The sequence below is a fragment of the Gracilinanus agilis genome, chromosome 1 (genome assembly GCF_016433145.1).
Source record: "Gracilinanus agilis isolate LMUSP501 chromosome 1, AgileGrace, whole genome shotgun sequence".
Taxonomy (NCBI): domain Eukaryota; kingdom Metazoa; phylum Chordata; class Mammalia; order Didelphimorphia; family Didelphidae; genus Gracilinanus; species Gracilinanus agilis.
Window position 1 is genome coordinate 107,376,583 of NC_058130.1, and position 17,183 is coordinate 107,393,765.

Sequence of the window (17,183 nt, forward strand, 5' to 3'; positions counted from 1 at the left end):
TCTCTCTCTCTCTCTCTCTCTCTCTCTCTCTCTCTCTCTTTAAACCCTTACCTTCTGTCTTAGAGTCAATACTGTGTATTGGCTCCAAAGCAGAAGAGTGGTAAGGGCTAGGCAATGGGGGGGGGGTCAAGTGACTTGCCCAGGGTCACACAGCTAGGAAGTTTCTGAGGCCAGATTTGAAACTAGGACCTCCTGTCTCTAGGCCTGGCTCTCAATCCACTGAACCACCCAGCTGCCCCCTCTTCATATTCTCTTATTTGGTTTTATTGATACACACAAAAGTCTTCATTCAATCTTGAGGAAGTCAAAATTCTGGGAAGGAAAGGGCTTTGAGTTTGTTCACAAAGGAGAGCCAGCCATCTGCTTTTAGGCCATCAAGTCTCCCACTGTCACACAGTAGAGACATGTATTCATCAAAAAAAAAATCCAGAGACCTACTAAGATTTCCTTAGTATTGATCCCAAAGCCATTCTCTTCTGACTTCCCTCGTTCTGGGTTTGGCACTTCAGGAGATACAGACACTTCAGAGACTTCTCCAACTGAGGCTGTCAAAGTCTGACTCTCAGTCTACTGAGCCACCATGTTCTCTGTATGATTTTTTATTTTTATTTTCTTATTAAAAATATCTCCCATCTCTAGGGCTAGCTCTCAATCTCCACCTACCTGCCCCTGATGAACAGTAATATTAAGACCATAATTTCATGAAGGGTTTTATAAACCAAATAGAGCAATTTCTTTTTTTACTCTTGTAGGGAAAAGGGATTTATTAGACTTCCTTAATTAGATTATGAGGTCTTTGGGACCAAAGGCTGTGGTTTTGTAGTTGCTACTTCTTGTTTTGCTTCTGTCTCCCCAGTGCTTAGCACAGTAACTGACATACAATAGATAATCAATGCAAGTTGACTATTAGGGTTTATTGAATAAGGGAATGACATAGTCATTCTCTGTTCAAATCCATCCATATCACTATTCACAATTTCTAAAAAATTGTCCCAATGTAAGCTGCTTGATGGCAGGAGTGGTCTTATTTTTGTCTCAATATCTGCAGTGCTTAATGCGAGGTTTTGCACATAGTAGGTGCTTAACAAGTGTTGAAGATAACTCTTTATTAAATCATCTAAATTTAAACAAAAATACAAAAAGAAAAGAATCATGAGATTAATTTTTATAAGTTAACAGAACTCTTAAAATGCATATTCCATCTCTTGTAGGTCACTTTACTCTTCTTTAAGTTTCCTTACCTTGGTCTTGAAAAAGAATTTTTTTTAGACACCAATGAAACAAATATCTAAAAAACCCCAGGCAATTTAGGCTCAGTTCTCAAGTGCTTTGATTTGGAAAGCTCCTAGTGGGTGACCTTCAAGCTTCCAGCATTCTATACTCAGGTGGCACTCACTTTACCCCACACTCTCCCACCTGTTCCCTAGATAAATGGGGAGTAAATCACTCCTCCCATCTGTTCTGGCTGGAGCACTCCCCATTCCAGTCCTCGCGAGCTCCCCTAATTACTTCCTGGGACACAATGGCTCAACTCCAGAGAACTTGTGCTTTGAGATGACAAAGAAGTCCCATTATTGAGAATTGAGTCAGAAAATGCTACTCACTTCAGAAGACATAAAAAAGAGAGAGCTGATTTCCTCTCTTGCTCTCTTCTTCCTCTCTTCAGAATGTGTAATTATGGAATTTTCTCTTTGGCACTTTCTGTGAGCTCCTTTCTGAATCCTCTCCTTCCCTTCCTGTTCTCTAATCCTCTGGGACAACAGAAAGAAGACTAATGTTCCTCAAACCAGGAAGGCAGGACAGTTGATGTATGGGACAGGAAGGTAGGAGCTGTTGCCAATATCCTTAAGAAGGGCCCCAGTTTCTTTCCCACCCTGAGGCTGTCTGTAAGCTGTAGTTAAAAGGGAGGGAGAGTCTAATTTTCTGGGCCAGTTTCTCTGATAGAAAGAAGAGAACAAGGTGGGACTTTGTAGGAGTAAAGCAACATATCTCTGGGGAGTCTGGATACTTAAGGGGCTCTCCTTATACTCCCTTTCCCTTGGGCTGTCTGTGTCCTTGGGGAAAGCCATGCTTTGGGCCATACTCTAAGCTGATAGAGGTAGTATACAAAGAATACACCAAAGGACTGGGACAGCAATGATGACTTGTGCCCTAAGGTCAGGGGCAGCCGCATCTGCAACAAGACTTTCTGAAACCTTTCTGACTTTCTCACAGATCATGGCACCCTTAGTAGTCAGAGGCTAGAAGACTCCAATAGTCAAAAAGAAAGAAGACACGATTTATAGAAAGGATATATAGGAATTATATATTCTTTATATATATTATAATGATATTATAACATCATAATATTAATATATAACCAATTATAATATTATATAATGGGTATTATATATTATTATAATATTCAATATTATAATATAGAAAGGATTTATAGGAAGGATATTGATTAATGGACAGCATCTCTCCAGAGGAGAGCAACCACCAACATGTTGCCTTGAGTTTATGGCATAAAGGATTGGATAAAGAAATGGTGGCTGAGAGAGGACAAGAGAGCTGCCCAAACAGTGTTTGAAGGACTGTCAAGAAGAAAAGGGATTAACTTTGTTTTTCTTGGTTCCAGTGGAAGGAAGTAGAAGCAGGGGGTGGGAGTTACAAAGAGACAAACATAGGCTATTATCCCAGATGTTATTATTTTTGCATATCACATCCTAGGTAGGGTTGACTAGTTTGAATGGGGAGAGGGGAAAGGGAAAGGTGATGGTGGCATGGCTGATATAGGCTTCAGAAATATCAAATTGGCAGTTGTATGGAGATGGATTGGAGAGGGAATAGATGAGGCTGGGAAGTCATATAGGTGGCTATTGCAATAGTTCAGGTGAAAGGCGATGTGGGTCTACACTAGGGTAGAAGACATAAGAGTGGAGAGAAGTGATAGAAATAATAAGGTTCAGCAAATGAATGGATTTGGAGAGGGCCAACGGAAGAGGGACGAATCAAGGATAATTCCAAGGCTGGGAAGTTAAATGCCTGGGAAGATGGGAGTGCCATTGGTTCAAAGGATCAGTTTAGCAGAGGGATAGACTTTTTGGAAAATAATTTGGAAGAAAGGAAATACTGAAAGACTTTCTGATTTGAGCCTCAGGAAACCTAGATTCTAGTACTGGTCCTGTCAATGACCATTTCTGTAGCCATGAGAAAGTCACTTCCCCTCTCTAGTCCTAAATTTCCCCCTCTGTAACAGGAGGAGTTAGATTAAATTATTTCTAAGGTCCTTTGTTGGCTCTTAAATTATTTAAATTTATAACCTCTATTTCAACACGACCAAAAATATCAAGGGGGATTATGTAAAAATCAGTGATAAAATAGCATCTCCTCCTAGTACAAAAGCCATAGCACCTACATGCCTAGGGCTCTGTTTGTATTTCTGAAGCTGTACCTCAAAAATTACATGATGGAACTGGAAAAGGTCCAGAAAAGAGCAACTAAAATAATGAAGAGGAGGGAGCATTACAAGGGAGCCTTTTCTAAAAAGACTTCATTAGCACTACCCTGCTACAAAAGCAGAAACTGAGAAAGATGGTGTGTGTTTATAAAATTATGAAGGCTACAGATTAGCAGGTAGCTAGGTGGTATGGGGAATAGAGTTCCAGGCCTGGAGTCAAGAGGACTAATCTTGATGAGTTCAAATCTGTCCTCCAACACTTATTAGCTGTGTGACTCTGGGCAAGTCACTTACCTCTGTCTCCTCATATCCAAAACAGGGATAATAATAGTACCAATCTCATAGGAACATTGTGAGTGTAAAATGAGATTCAATTTGTGAAGCACCTTGTAAACTTTAAAGTGCTTTATAAATGTGATGATGATTAATATGATTATTTTATTGACATTATTTCTAGATCTTTTGAGTTCTTAGCCACAATATTCTGGACACATTATAATTCACCAATATCTCTTTCAAAATGTGGTGCCCAGATGCAAATATGAGGGTCCAGATGTATTTTGGAACCTCGGGGTACAGCAATCTTATTACTTCCCATCATCTGGATACCAAAAGTTTGCTAGTGTGGCTGCAGTTTGTGCTGCCCTTTTCAGGAGTCATAATTTTGGCTAAAGTTACCTACCCTTATGGTTAACAAAACTTTCCTGATTTTTCTTCCACAAGAACTATTGCCAGGATTTCCATGGCATAATTGACACAATGACAGACTTGGAAGGGATGGATTGACATCCCACCTCTAACACTTACTAGCTGAATGACCACTAGCAAATTATATGACCTCTTGGACCCTCGGTCGCCTCGTTGTAAAATGGGGATAACAATTCCTGTAGTACCCTCCTCAAGGGGTTGTTATGGGAATCAAATGAAATAATGCTCATAAAGCACTTTGCTCATCTTAAAGCTTTCTATTAATGTCAGTTATTATTACCCAATACTTGTGTGGTTGGTTTCCTGGGTTCAAATATAGTACTTCACACTTATTCCTATTAAATTTTATCCTGTTGGTTTTGATCTAACATGCCAGGCTCCCAAAGCCATTTTACATTTGTATTCTTTACTTAATTGCATTTATTCTCAAATTCCTTAACCTGGGGCCCACTGTCCCTCTAAGGCAGGGGTCGGCAACCTTTTTTGGCTGTGAGAGCCATAAATGCCACATTTTTTAAAATGTAATTTCGTGAGAGCCGTACAGTGCTCACAGTGCGCGCTCCTGTAACAGCGCCTGAAAAAAATGGACTTTATGGATCCTGCAGAAAGAGCCATATCTGGCCCTCAAAAGAGCCAGATATGGCTTGAGAGCCATATGTTGCCGACCCCTGCTCTGAGGATTCTGTGAATAGATTCCAGGATTGCTATGGACATGGATAGGAAAAAAATGCATCTTTATTAACAATAAGTTTTAATTGAAATGTAGCTTTTCTTCAATTATTAATCCAGGCAACAAACATCCTGAGAAGGGTTCCATAGACGCTTTACCAGATTGCCAAAGGGATTTATCACACACAAAATTAAGAACTCTTATTTGAGGTTAACAAAGAACAATTCATCAACAGGGAAGTATTTTTTTTAAACCCTTACCTTCCATCTGAGTATCAATACAGGGTATTGGTTCCAAGACAGAAGAGCAGTAAAGGCTGGGCAATGGGGGTAAGTGACTCACCCAGGGTTACACAGCTAGGAAGTATCTGAGGTCAGATTTGAACCCAGGACCTCCTGTCTCTAAGCCTGGCTACCTAGCGGTCCCCAACATACGAATATACTTTTTTATTCAAAGATAATTTATTTTCCCAATTACATGTAATAACAATTTTCAATGTACATTTTCTGAAATTATAAGATCCAAATTGTCTCCCTCCCTCTCTTCTCTCCCCCTTCTTGGAGATAGTAAACAATTTGATCTGTTATACATGTATTATCTTGCCAAACTCAGTCATTGTTGTAAGAGAAAACTGATATAAAACCCAAACCCCAAAATAGAAACAGAAATAAACTCATGTGAAAGATAGTATGCTTTGCTCTGCATCTCACTCCAACAGTTCTTTCTCTGGAGGTGGACAACATTCTTTATCACAAGTCCTTCAGAATTGACCCAGATCATCGCATTGCTGAGTCTTTCACAGTTGATCATCAAGCAATATTGCTGTTGCTCCGTACAACGTTCTTCTGATTCTGCTTATTTCGCTCTGCATCAATCCATGTAGATCTTTACAGCTTTTTCTGAAATCATCTTGCCTATCACTTCTTATAGCACGATAGTATTCCTTCACCAACATATACTACAGTTTATTCAGCCATCCCTCAACTGATGGACATCCCCTCCATCTCCAATTCTTCGCCACTACAAAAAGAGCTGCTATGAATATCTTTGTACTAGCAGGTCCTTTCCGTTTTTAATGATCTCTTTGGGGTACTGCCCCAGTAGGTTTTATAGGATCATAGGGTATGCCGTTTTATAGCCCTTTGGGCAGAGTTTCAAATTGCCCTACAGGCTGGTTGGACCAGTCACGTGAGTATTTTTAATGAATGCTATACTACCATCTGTCAGAATCCTGAGCTCCACCATGAGCTATTTGCCCTACAGAAAAGGGAATGCTCTTACAAGATATTCTCCAATTTCTCTGGTTGTGATACATGAAACCCCTGACAAACTCCCGAGTGATGAAAGAAGATATAGAAGTTTATAACTAACTCAGGGTAACTCGAAAACATAGGCACAGATATACAAGGTACTTCTAGAGAGACTCCTTGCTGCTTGCTTTGGGAGGATGTTGCACACTAGAAAAATGCATTGCTGGGGTGGACACAGGAGGAAGGACACTTAGAACTCCCAATCACACTGTCTCAGTACAACCAAAGGCCAGCCTGGCTCTTTAGCTCTTTATTTCAGAGTAAGAAAAAAAATAAGGCTGTTGATACCAGCTTGGTTTAGGAAGTCAACTAGAATATTATTGTTAAAGTGTTGAAATACCAACAGGGTGATGATGACCAATCCAAATGTTGATTTTTATGAAAAGACATCTTCCCTTTGCCATTGATTTGACAAGGATAATATTTCGTCTTGTCCCTCATTGATCAAAACAGCATAAATCTTGGCAGGAGGGTGGGGGTGTCTTGAAATCTATGAAGAACTGAAATGGGTCTTAGAACCATAGAAATATATCGTAGGATTTAGAGCAGGAAAAGGATAGGTAGGAGGCACAGTGGTTAGAGTGCCAGGCCTGGAGGTAGATTCCTCTTTCTGAATTCATGGCTAACTTTTGATACTTAGTAGCTGTGGAACTTTGGGCAAGCCACTTCATCCTGTTGCCTCAGTTTCCTCATCTGCCAAATGAGCTAGAGAAAGAAATGGCAAACCACTCCAGTATTTTCGCTAAGAAGACTTAAATGGAGCCACGAAAAAGTCAGATGTGACTGAAGACAACTGAACAACAACAAAAGCTAGAAAGAACTTTGGTGGTCTAGTCCAATTCCTTACTGATATTTATTTTAAAATTTTCATTGGTGCTTTTTGTTTTTTATGCCTGGGTTTTTACTTTTATGGGAGTGGAAAAGAGAAAAAAAATGAGGGCCATCCTTTACCCCCTCCCTTTACCTTATGCATCAGAACTACTGTGTGTCAGGTGGGAGCTTCTGCAAGAGTTACCAAGTATATGCTGATTTAATTTGGAGAATCTTTTTGAGTTTGTCATTTAATTTCTCTACGCTTTCATAATCTTTGTACCAGATGTTGATATTTAAACTACAATTGTTGTCATGGTGGTCTTTTTGCTTAAGCTCAGTCCAAGTAGCACAAAATGACCAGTTAACAACTCCTTGATGGAGATACTTTCTCTAGTGGGACAGATTGGAATCCCTCCATAACTTCTCATCTTTTGTGACTTAAGTCCTCCTGTAAATTTTAGGAGGTTCAATTATGTGATGTTGGTCTTTTAAGTGTCATGTCTATAGATGGGTACCAATGTTGCATGTGAACTGTCCATCTGTCACAGCAAGACATCTTTTTCTAATCATAAATCCTAACCTTTTGTGCAATATTCATTAAAGGTAATATGTTGCAGCCCACTTATACTCACCAATGGCCTCTCGTTTACCCTCTGGGTAGCCTTCTATTTCAAGCCTTCACCCACTTATGGCTCTTCCATAATGCTCAGGAATCTATCATCACCAGAAGATGACATTAAAAGGTGGGGTCTTGTTTGAGGGAGATGATTGGGGTCATTGAAAGGGCTATATACAATTTCCCAAATACAGTCTAGCCCATGGTATCATATGTAGAAGAGCAAGTTATATTTATAAGCATTTTTAAAACATTGATTGTTAACACCACCTGTCCACTCCCCATGTTTGTACCACTCTGCCACCATTTCTTTCTTTTTTTAAAATTTAGAATATTTTTCCATGGTTGCATGATTCATGATTTCTCCCCTTCTTCCCTCCCCATTCCCAGATCTGACAAGCAATTCCACTGGGTTATCCATGTATCATTCAAAACCTATTTCCATGCTATTCATATTTGCAATAGAGTGATCTTTTAACATTAAAACCCCAGTCATACCCCCCTTGAACCACATGATTGATCATATGTTCTTCTTCTGCATTTCTGTTCCCACCATTCTTTCTCTGGATGTGGATAGTGTTCTTTCTCATAAGTTCCTCTGGATCAGTGGTTCCCAAACTTTTTTGGCTTACCACCCCCTTTCCAGAAAAAAATTACTTAGCCCCCTGGAAATTAATTAAAAAAAATTTTAATAGCAATTAATAGGAAAGATAAATGCACCTGTGGCCATTACCACTCCCCTGGATCACTGCAGCATCCACCAGGGGGTGGTAGCGCCCACTTTGAGAATCACTGCTCCGGATTGTCCTAGATTATTGCATTGTTACTAGTTCAGAAGTCCATTACATTCGATTGTACCACAGTGTATCCGTCTCTGTGGACAAGGTTCTCCTAATTCTGCTCCTTTCACTCTGTTTCAATTCCTGGAGGTCTTTCCAGTTCCCATGGAATTCCTCCAGTTCATTATTCCTTTTAGCACAATAGTATTCCATCACCAACAGATACCACAATTTGTTCAGCCATTCCCCAATCGAAGGGCATCCCTTCATTTTCCAATTTTTTGCCACCACAAAGAGTGCAGCTATAAATATTTTTGTATGTCTTTTTCCTTATTATCTCTTTGGGGTACAAACCCAGCAGTGCCCTTTGTGCATAATTCCAAATTGCCCTCCAGAATGGTTGGACCAGTTCACAACTCCACCAGCAGTGTATTAGTGTCCCAATTTTGCCACATCCCCTCCACCATTGATCGCTTTTCTTTGCTGCCATATTGGTCAGTCTGCTAGGTGTAAGGTGGTATCTCAGAGTTGTTTTTATTTGCATTTCTCTAATCAGGAGGGATTTAGAACATTTTTTCATGTGCTTACTGATAGTTTTGATTTCTTCTAGTGAAAAACTGCTTATTCATGTCCCTTGACCATTTGTAGATTAGGGAATTCTGCCACTATTACTACACAAGTGGAAGGAGGCCTCTTAGACTGAGGGCCATTATGTAGTTTTTTTGTTCCAAGTGTTGCCATGGTCACAGAGTTCATTTCTTAAAGCTCAGGCTCCCTTTACTTAAGGAACCTTTCTCTCTGTGTAGTCAAGCTGGTTCTCAGATAGTAAACATATTCCATAACTGGGACCATGCTCAACACTTTTCCAGCATGGTAGAACCTGACAATTATGGTTGTGTTGTTGTTGTTATTGTTCAGTCCTATGATTTCATTGGGAACTTTCAGCACGGAAGCTTCTTCTACCAATACAGATTGGCAACTCCTTTGTTGGTACTCTTAGTCTTAGAGAACTGCCTGGGGCATTTAGAGGTTAAGTTATTTGCTTATAGTCATATAGCCGGTATGCTAGAGGCAGGATTTGAACTCAGATCTTCCTGACCCCCCATATTTACTACATGGAAGCCTAATTTGGTGGCAGTTCTTATAAAAACCATAGGTCTTACTGACTTTAATGCTAGCCTACTCCACATTATGCCTCATTGCCTTTCACTAACTATACATAAAAACAAATTTGAAGATAGTCATTTGCTTTATGAAAAGAATATTTGAATTTCTCTAAACTGTGAGCTTTATAATACTTTATAAACAGGATTCCTAGAAACAGAGAGAAAGTATTACAGGATGCATAATGCAATTGACCTCATTATGTCAGAGACTACCCCAGTGACAGGTATTACTGATCAATACTGAGGCATTCAGAACCTTTCTGGTTACACTCCCAATAGCCCCAAACACCTCTCCTCCACTTGTTATCCCACATTAGAAGATTAAGCTAAGCCATCTACAAAAGTAAAGAAAAAGCATTTAATTTTTCTCCTTCCCAGTCTTCCTCTGGAATATGTAGACTTCTTTCAATTCTTCCCTTTTTAATTGTCCCTAAACTTCTCCCTGGGGCTCTCTCTCTAGCCTAAATTCCTACTTATGTCCTAGGATAAATGTCCCTCATGTTTTGTTCTCTAGAAATGATGATAGTCAATTTGTTATTGGAAAAGGCTTCCCTTTTCAATTTCTGAGAAGGTACTGGGGTCAGTTCCCTCTCCTAAAGTCTCTCTTCTGTTTATTTATTCCCTGATTGTAAACACGGATCTTTAATTTTCTCCCTTGCTTGGCCAGTTCCCCAGGGAACTTAGAAATGCTGCCCCTCTTTTTGGAGTACCAGGTGGTACAGAGTGGATAGAGTGCTGGGCCTGAAGTCAGGAAGACTCATCTTCCTGAATTTAAATCTGGCCTCAAGATACTAACTTTGTGATCCTGGGCAAGTCCCTTAGCCTGTTTTGCCTCAATTCCTCATCTATCAAATGAGCTGAAGAATGAAATGGAAAATCACTCCATCATCTTTGCCAAGAAAAACCCAAATGGGGTCATGAAGAGTCAGATACAAATGAACAACAACTCTTTTTTTTACGAGCCAGCAGATCACAAAATTTCAGAACTGGAAGGGAAATCTCTAGCCAACTAGTCCAAAGCATACCAGAAAAAGAATCCCCACTACCATACATGACAAATAATCATTTCAAATTTTTTCTTTGCTTAAAAACTTCCAGTGAAGGTGAATCTTCCAAGATAAACCATTCCACTTTTGTGTAGCTTTAATTATTAGTAAGTTTTTCCTTAGAGCAAGACCAAACTTGTTGATTTACAGTTTTCATCCACTGCTCCTAGGCTTGCCCCCTGGGACCAAAGAGAACAAGCTGAATTCCTTTTTTACTCTGACAATCATTTGAGTCCTCGAAGTCATCTTTCATGTCCTCACCAAATTTTTTTCTCTTCTCCAAGTTAAAAATCCTTGGTCATTTCATCTGATCCTCATATGGCACGGACTTGGGATCTTTCATTACCGAAGGCACATTGTTCTGGATATCTTCCATTTTATCAATATCCTTCCCAAATGATTGCACCGAGTACTGGACAATATGCCAGGTTTGATTTAACTAGGTCAGAATGAAAAGCATAAAGGGACTGCTGCCTCCTAATTCCTTGAACCCTTTGTCTCCTGGTGCAGCTCAAGGTCTCAATAACTTCTTTAGCTTCCATGTCACACTTGACTCATATTACACTTAGAGTCTACTAAAAATCCTCAGACCTTTTTCAGAAAATTATTGTTTAACCATGTCTCCTTTGTCTTGAATTTTTGTGGAATCAATTTTTTGAATGTGAATGTTTAAGACATTTTGTTCCTGTCTTATTGCATCTAGACCAACATCATAACCTGTCAAGGTTTTTCCTTTTACAAACTGAATTCTATCACTTAGTATGTTAGCTATTTCTCCAGCCCCCTCCTTTATCAGCCTTGATACCTTATAGCCAAAGGGGAGAAATCACAAGAACTCTGTTATTCTAAAATCTAGAGATTAAAAAAAAATATTAAGCTGCTCCCATTTTATAAGCAAGAAAACTGAGATTTTGTTTAGTTAAGGGTCTTGTCTCAGGTTAAACAGCTAGTTTGAGATAGAGGCAAGACTTTGATTCAATATCCTGCCTTCCACTGTGGTACTTTATGTAAGTACGTCACTTCATTAGGCTTTTCAGCAGTTTAAAAAAAATCTTAAAAAAAATTCTTGTTGAGATTGTCTTAGAATAAAAGGTTATATCTGTAGAGAGAAATACATTTATAGCAAAAAGAAAAAAAACCAACCACCTCACTTCTGTCATCAGAGGTAAACAAATACATATTAACCTGGAAAGGAGGAGATCCCTTCACTTCTAGCAAATCCTATATTCTTTAGAATAAATGGACAACTCTGTGGATTCATAAATGTCAGAACCACAAGAATCCTAGGAATTCACACAGTCTCAGTTTCTTGTATAAATACACTACCTTGTGTGTCCATATTTGAACTTAAAGAGGCTACCTTGGAGATTAAAGACATCTGCCGGGCTCCTCAAAGCATTTTTCAAGCACACTGCTATTCCCAGTGTATATACTTGTGCTACTTTCCCATCAGCTCCCTTGAGCCATCAGGAGAAGGTTTCTAGGGCTGTATGTTTTCTGGCCCAGATGGAAAGCTCTAGGAAGGGATGGATACTAACAGCTGTGGAGCTGGTCCTGAAGTTGTCAGCTTCTAGCGTGGGATTTCCTGAAGCTAATGGCCTCCCTGTGGCACTGAGATGGCTTCGGGATTGAACTGAAGACCTCTTTGTATTTATAGTGGTGAATAGACCTCTAGTGGTAACAGCTGAAATCAACCAGCTTTTATAAGAGACAACTGCCAGGAGGCACAGGCTCCCCCTTTGATGGTTCAGCAAAATAAATGAGAAATAGATTTATTCACTTGGAAACACGACTTGTTACCACCCTTAAAACTGAGAAGCATCAAAACAGCAATATCAGCTTAACGACATTAAATCTCTTGTTCATTCTCTCCCTCAGGTTTGGTCTGGTCAAAACAATCCTCTTAAAAAAAAATTCATCCTACAAGTAGGATTTATTTTTAGAATACATGGGCTGATGAATTGTGATATATAATTGAAATGGCTGCTTCAGGACTGAGAGATTTGTACTGAAATTAAGTTCCTACTGTATAGTGATAATTTCTTATATAGTAAATATTTCCACTAGGTGACATGGGGGCATAGAGATGTCATAAAATGCTAGGGGGAGGGGAAGACATCGACATTGTCTACTATTAAAAAAAAATTCTTTCAATGATCCCTTGGATCATAGGATCTTAGATAGGGATATGGGGAGGACCGTAGAGAACACGAAATTCAACCTTTTCATTTTCTAGATGAAATTGAAGCCCAGAGAAGGCATGACTTGTCCAAAGCCATCGAGGTAAAAGGAGCAGCACTGAGATTCAAACTCATGTCTTCTAATTCCAGATCCTTTCATCCATTACACTATGTTGCCTCACTAGGAATAATTAGTGATTGTCATTAATAATTATCTATCAGCTAAAATAATTAGATAATGATTAGGCAGTTGATTCTTTAAGTGAAATGGGAGGACAGACAACTCCAAGGTACTTAGAGATACAAAAACAATAAAAGCACTCTTGCCCTCAAGGAGTTTATGCTTTATTTGGGGGAAACGACATATATAGATCTAAGTAGATAAATGAACAGACACACACATACAGGAAGTAAATATGAGGTAGTGAGGGGGAAAGTTACCAGCAGCCAGGATTAGAATACTCATGTAAGAGGTTATGGCTGAAAGGTGAAGGAGGCTTAGGATTCTAAGAGGTGAGGAAGGTGAGGTGAGGAAGAGGCACATTCCAAATATGGAAGGGTAGTTTGTACAAAGTCAGGGAGATGGGAGATGGGAATGGAATGTCATGTGCGAGGGAAAACAAATGGAACATTTTGGCTGGACCATAAAGCGGGTAAGGGGAGAGAAATAATGTATAATAACTCTGGAGAGGTAAGCTGGAGTCAAATGATGAAGGGTTTTAAATACTAATCAGAAGAGATCATGTTTGATCCTAGGGTCCAGAAGGAACCACTGGTGGGACTTCCTGGGTGGTGGAGTAAATGATTGGACTTGGTCCCTAATCTCAAAGAACTTGTAATCCCAAGGCAATCAGCTTTCTTTGGTCTAATTATGTGACTAATATGTTCAATTCTAGGAAGACCAAAAACCCATCATAATAATTCCCATTTCTTTCTCTTTAAAACCTAATTTTTTTCAGTGAACAAAATCTATTTTCTAACATTTCTACTCTTCACTCACTGAAAAATAAAACCGAAACACTTGCAACATATGCATAATCAAATGAAACATTTTCAATTTGACCATGTTTAAAAAATACATATTAACCACAACCTTATGAGTTGCCTAACCACTGAGGTGGGATGGAGGAGGAAAAAGGAACATCTCTGTGTTATAAGTTTTATAGGTGCAAAAAATGAGATTCTTAGTTTAAATGACTTAGTGGCACTCTTAAGTGGGAGACCTATAACTTGAACCTAGTTTTTTCCTTGTGAACAGTACTATTTCCACTATATTTACATTGCCTCTCAAGCATAGTTCTTTAGCTTGAAGAAAAGATGATACTTCTGAGGTGTCCTTCCTCACAGCTGCTCCAAAGAAGTTCCAGAGAATATATATCTAAACATATGACCTTTAGAAGGGCCTAAATGATAGAGCCTCAGGACTCCTCCTTAAAGAAGTTTTTAAAAAAATGAGACAAAAGGTGAGCTGACCACTGAAAGTAGATAATGCCATAAAGAACCGAAGAAAAGGGAATAACCCCAAATAGCAAATCAAGAATCAAACCTTAATTTCCATCTGCGAAAACATATGCCCAAATTTTAGGAAAATCTGCCAATTCCAGATGGGCCTCATTAGTCATTTGAGAATGAGGAAGTACCTCATGGAACAACCATTTTCTCTGTGAGGGATTACTCATCATCACTTCATACCACATCATTTTTATTACATCAGGAAATTACCCCAGGGTGGGGGCTTCCTGCCCATTCTCATTCTCCTAGGATTATTTGTGGGTTGTGAGGAAGAGCCCTGAGTTACCCTATTTTTGTGCAGAGAGCAGAATGGACCTATCTGATCTCCTTCATTACTGTCCCTACCTTCTTCTTCTCCAGAGACCCCTGCAAAAAGTGTGCAGTTGTCTTTTGCCTCTTTCTTCCATTCTGCCCCTCAAGCAACACACAACCCCCCACCCCCACTTAGGTTCTTTAAGTGGTTTCTTTATGAGTAAGTTTGGGAAATAAGCTGGGTCCACAATTGAAAAGAAGGCAGCGAGGAGGGCTGGATGGCATCTGGTAAACTGTACAGTATTTTCAATAATTCCAAGCTGCCATCAAAGCCCATCTCTGAAACATTAATATTCTCCTGATGATGCTGTACGACTATGAATCTTGGAATGCCCCAATCTTAGAAGAATCAAATTGCAGGTGACCTAAAGGGCAATGTAGAGACTGATGGTGAGTAAAAATAGGTTATAAGCAATCGGTGTTGCCTTATGCATGATAAAATCATGTAGAAGACATCAACAAGAATACATATGACCAATAGTAAGAGTGAGGAGTAAAAAATGGACAGCCCAGGTACTGCATATGAAATGAAGAATTACATTTAATTAAATTCAATGAGCAATTTCTTAGCACATGTATGTGTCAAGTATTGTTTACAAACACAAAGGTTCCTCCTTTGACAAAGATGATAGTTTACTGGTGGAAAACAATATATACATATATAATTATACAAAAAATAATCTGGAGGGAAGAGAGAATCTCTAATACAAAAAGGCAATCTTAATCGTAGAACGAAACTTATAGGGAGCAGAATGGATAATTAGAGTAAATAAGTTAGCCAAAGGAAGGGCTACAGCAAATTCCATAGATTTATGGGAGGATTTATAAAAGTATGGGCAAGAAATTCATAGAATAAGAAGATATGAAGGAATTTGGATCTGTGTCAATTCAGGAACTACTCACATCAATGGGATCTAGAGTACAGTGAATTATTGAAAAGAAAAATGTAGCAACCATGGGTAACAGGGAATCTTAAGACCAGAGTGACAGCTCTTCTTCATCTTCATTGAGAAATAAATAAAGCTGAGCCTTATCCTTTTTAGTTTGCTGCCCTGATCCTTCCTCTGTGATAAAGGCTAGCTCAAATCATCTCTCACTCCCCATATTCCTGAGGCTGATTCTTCTCCCTCTCCATCCCCATGGACTCTCTGTCTCACCTACACCTCAAACTCCCTTCTTTGTCTCTTGAGACTAGAAGCAGCATTAGATACAAAATGGTTATCTTAAATGGAATGGCTCTTCAAGGCTCCTTGGGTATTCATTTCCATCTCAGAAGACTGTTGATCATCTTTATCTCAATGTTTACAGAATGAATTTAGCAATTTAAAATTGTTTTATTTTATTAACAAAAACATTTTTTCTTTCCCTCTTACCTCCTCTTCCCATTGGGAAAAAAGATTGATCTTTGTACTAAATATGAATAGTCAAGCAAAACAAATTCTCGCATTGTCTAAAAAATTTTATTCTGTACTTTGAGCCTCTGACCTCTCTCCTCCAGAGGCATAAGGGACCTTGGAAAACATCTAGTACAATTCCCTCACTTTACAGATGAGGAAACTGAAGTTATGGGAAAGTAAATGATCACATGGTTAATGAGCAGTTAAGTCCCAGTTTAGGATTTGGACCCAGGCCCTCTGACTTTCTGGGCAGTGGGGACTTGGGGGGGGAGTAGGAGGGGTCAATGGCTATGGTGCCAGGTCTTGAGTCAAGAAGATTCATCTTTTGGTGTTCAAATCTTGCCTCAGACATTTCCTAGCTGTGTGACTCTTGGCTAGTCATTTAACTTCATTTGCTTTAGTTTCCTCATCTTTAAAATGAATCGGAGAAGGAAATTGCAAATACCTTCAATATCTTTGGCAAGAAAACTCCAAATGGCATTACAAAAGAGTTGGACATGACTGAAAAATGCCTCAATAACAACAATAACCACTTCTGACTTCAAATGCACCATCCTTTCTTCTTATATGGTGCTGCTCTTTGCTTAACACAGGAAAGTCAGGTTAACTTATTTACTTCACTTACAGTTTCGGAGGGTTCCAAAGGTTTTGGTTCTAAAGAAGCAGTAAGTAGAGGGTGTTATGGACACAGTTAGAGTAAGTATGGTATAGGGCAGGGGTTGGCAATGTATGGCTCTCGAGCCATATCTGGCTGTTTTGAGGGCCAGATATGGCTCTTTCTGCAGGAGCCATAAAGTCAATTTTTTTTCAGGCACTGTTACAGGAGTGCACTGTGAGCACTGTATGGCTCTCACGAAATTACATTTTAAAAAATGTGGCCTTTATGGCTCTCATGGCCAAAAAGGTTGCCGACCCCTGGTACAGGGGAAGGTGAACCATATTTAGAGTCAAAGGAACCAGGTCTAAACACCAGCCTTGATATTTACTCTCTAAAGCCTATGTCTGTTTTAGCTCTGAATTTGTATGAAGTACTAGGCACCATGTTTGGTGAGATAAGGGTACTCAACTATACTGAGTATCCTCCATCCCCGTCCCGGCTGAGTCTTTCTCTCTTTTCCTTCCTCCCTCCCTTCCTTCCTTCTTTCCTTCCTTCCTTCCCTTCCCTTCCTTCCTTCTTTCCTTCCTTCCTTCCCTTCCTTCCTTCCTTCCTTCCTTCCTTCCTTCCTTCCTTC

General features: G+C 39.4%; 1 protein-coding gene across 1 annotated transcript in view; it reads right to left on the reverse strand.

The window, feature by feature from the left end:
• LOC123248150 (lysophospholipase D GDPD1-like) overlaps positions 1–17,183 on the reverse strand; it is a 24,914-nt gene that overhangs the window by 6,506 nt on the left and 1,225 nt on the right.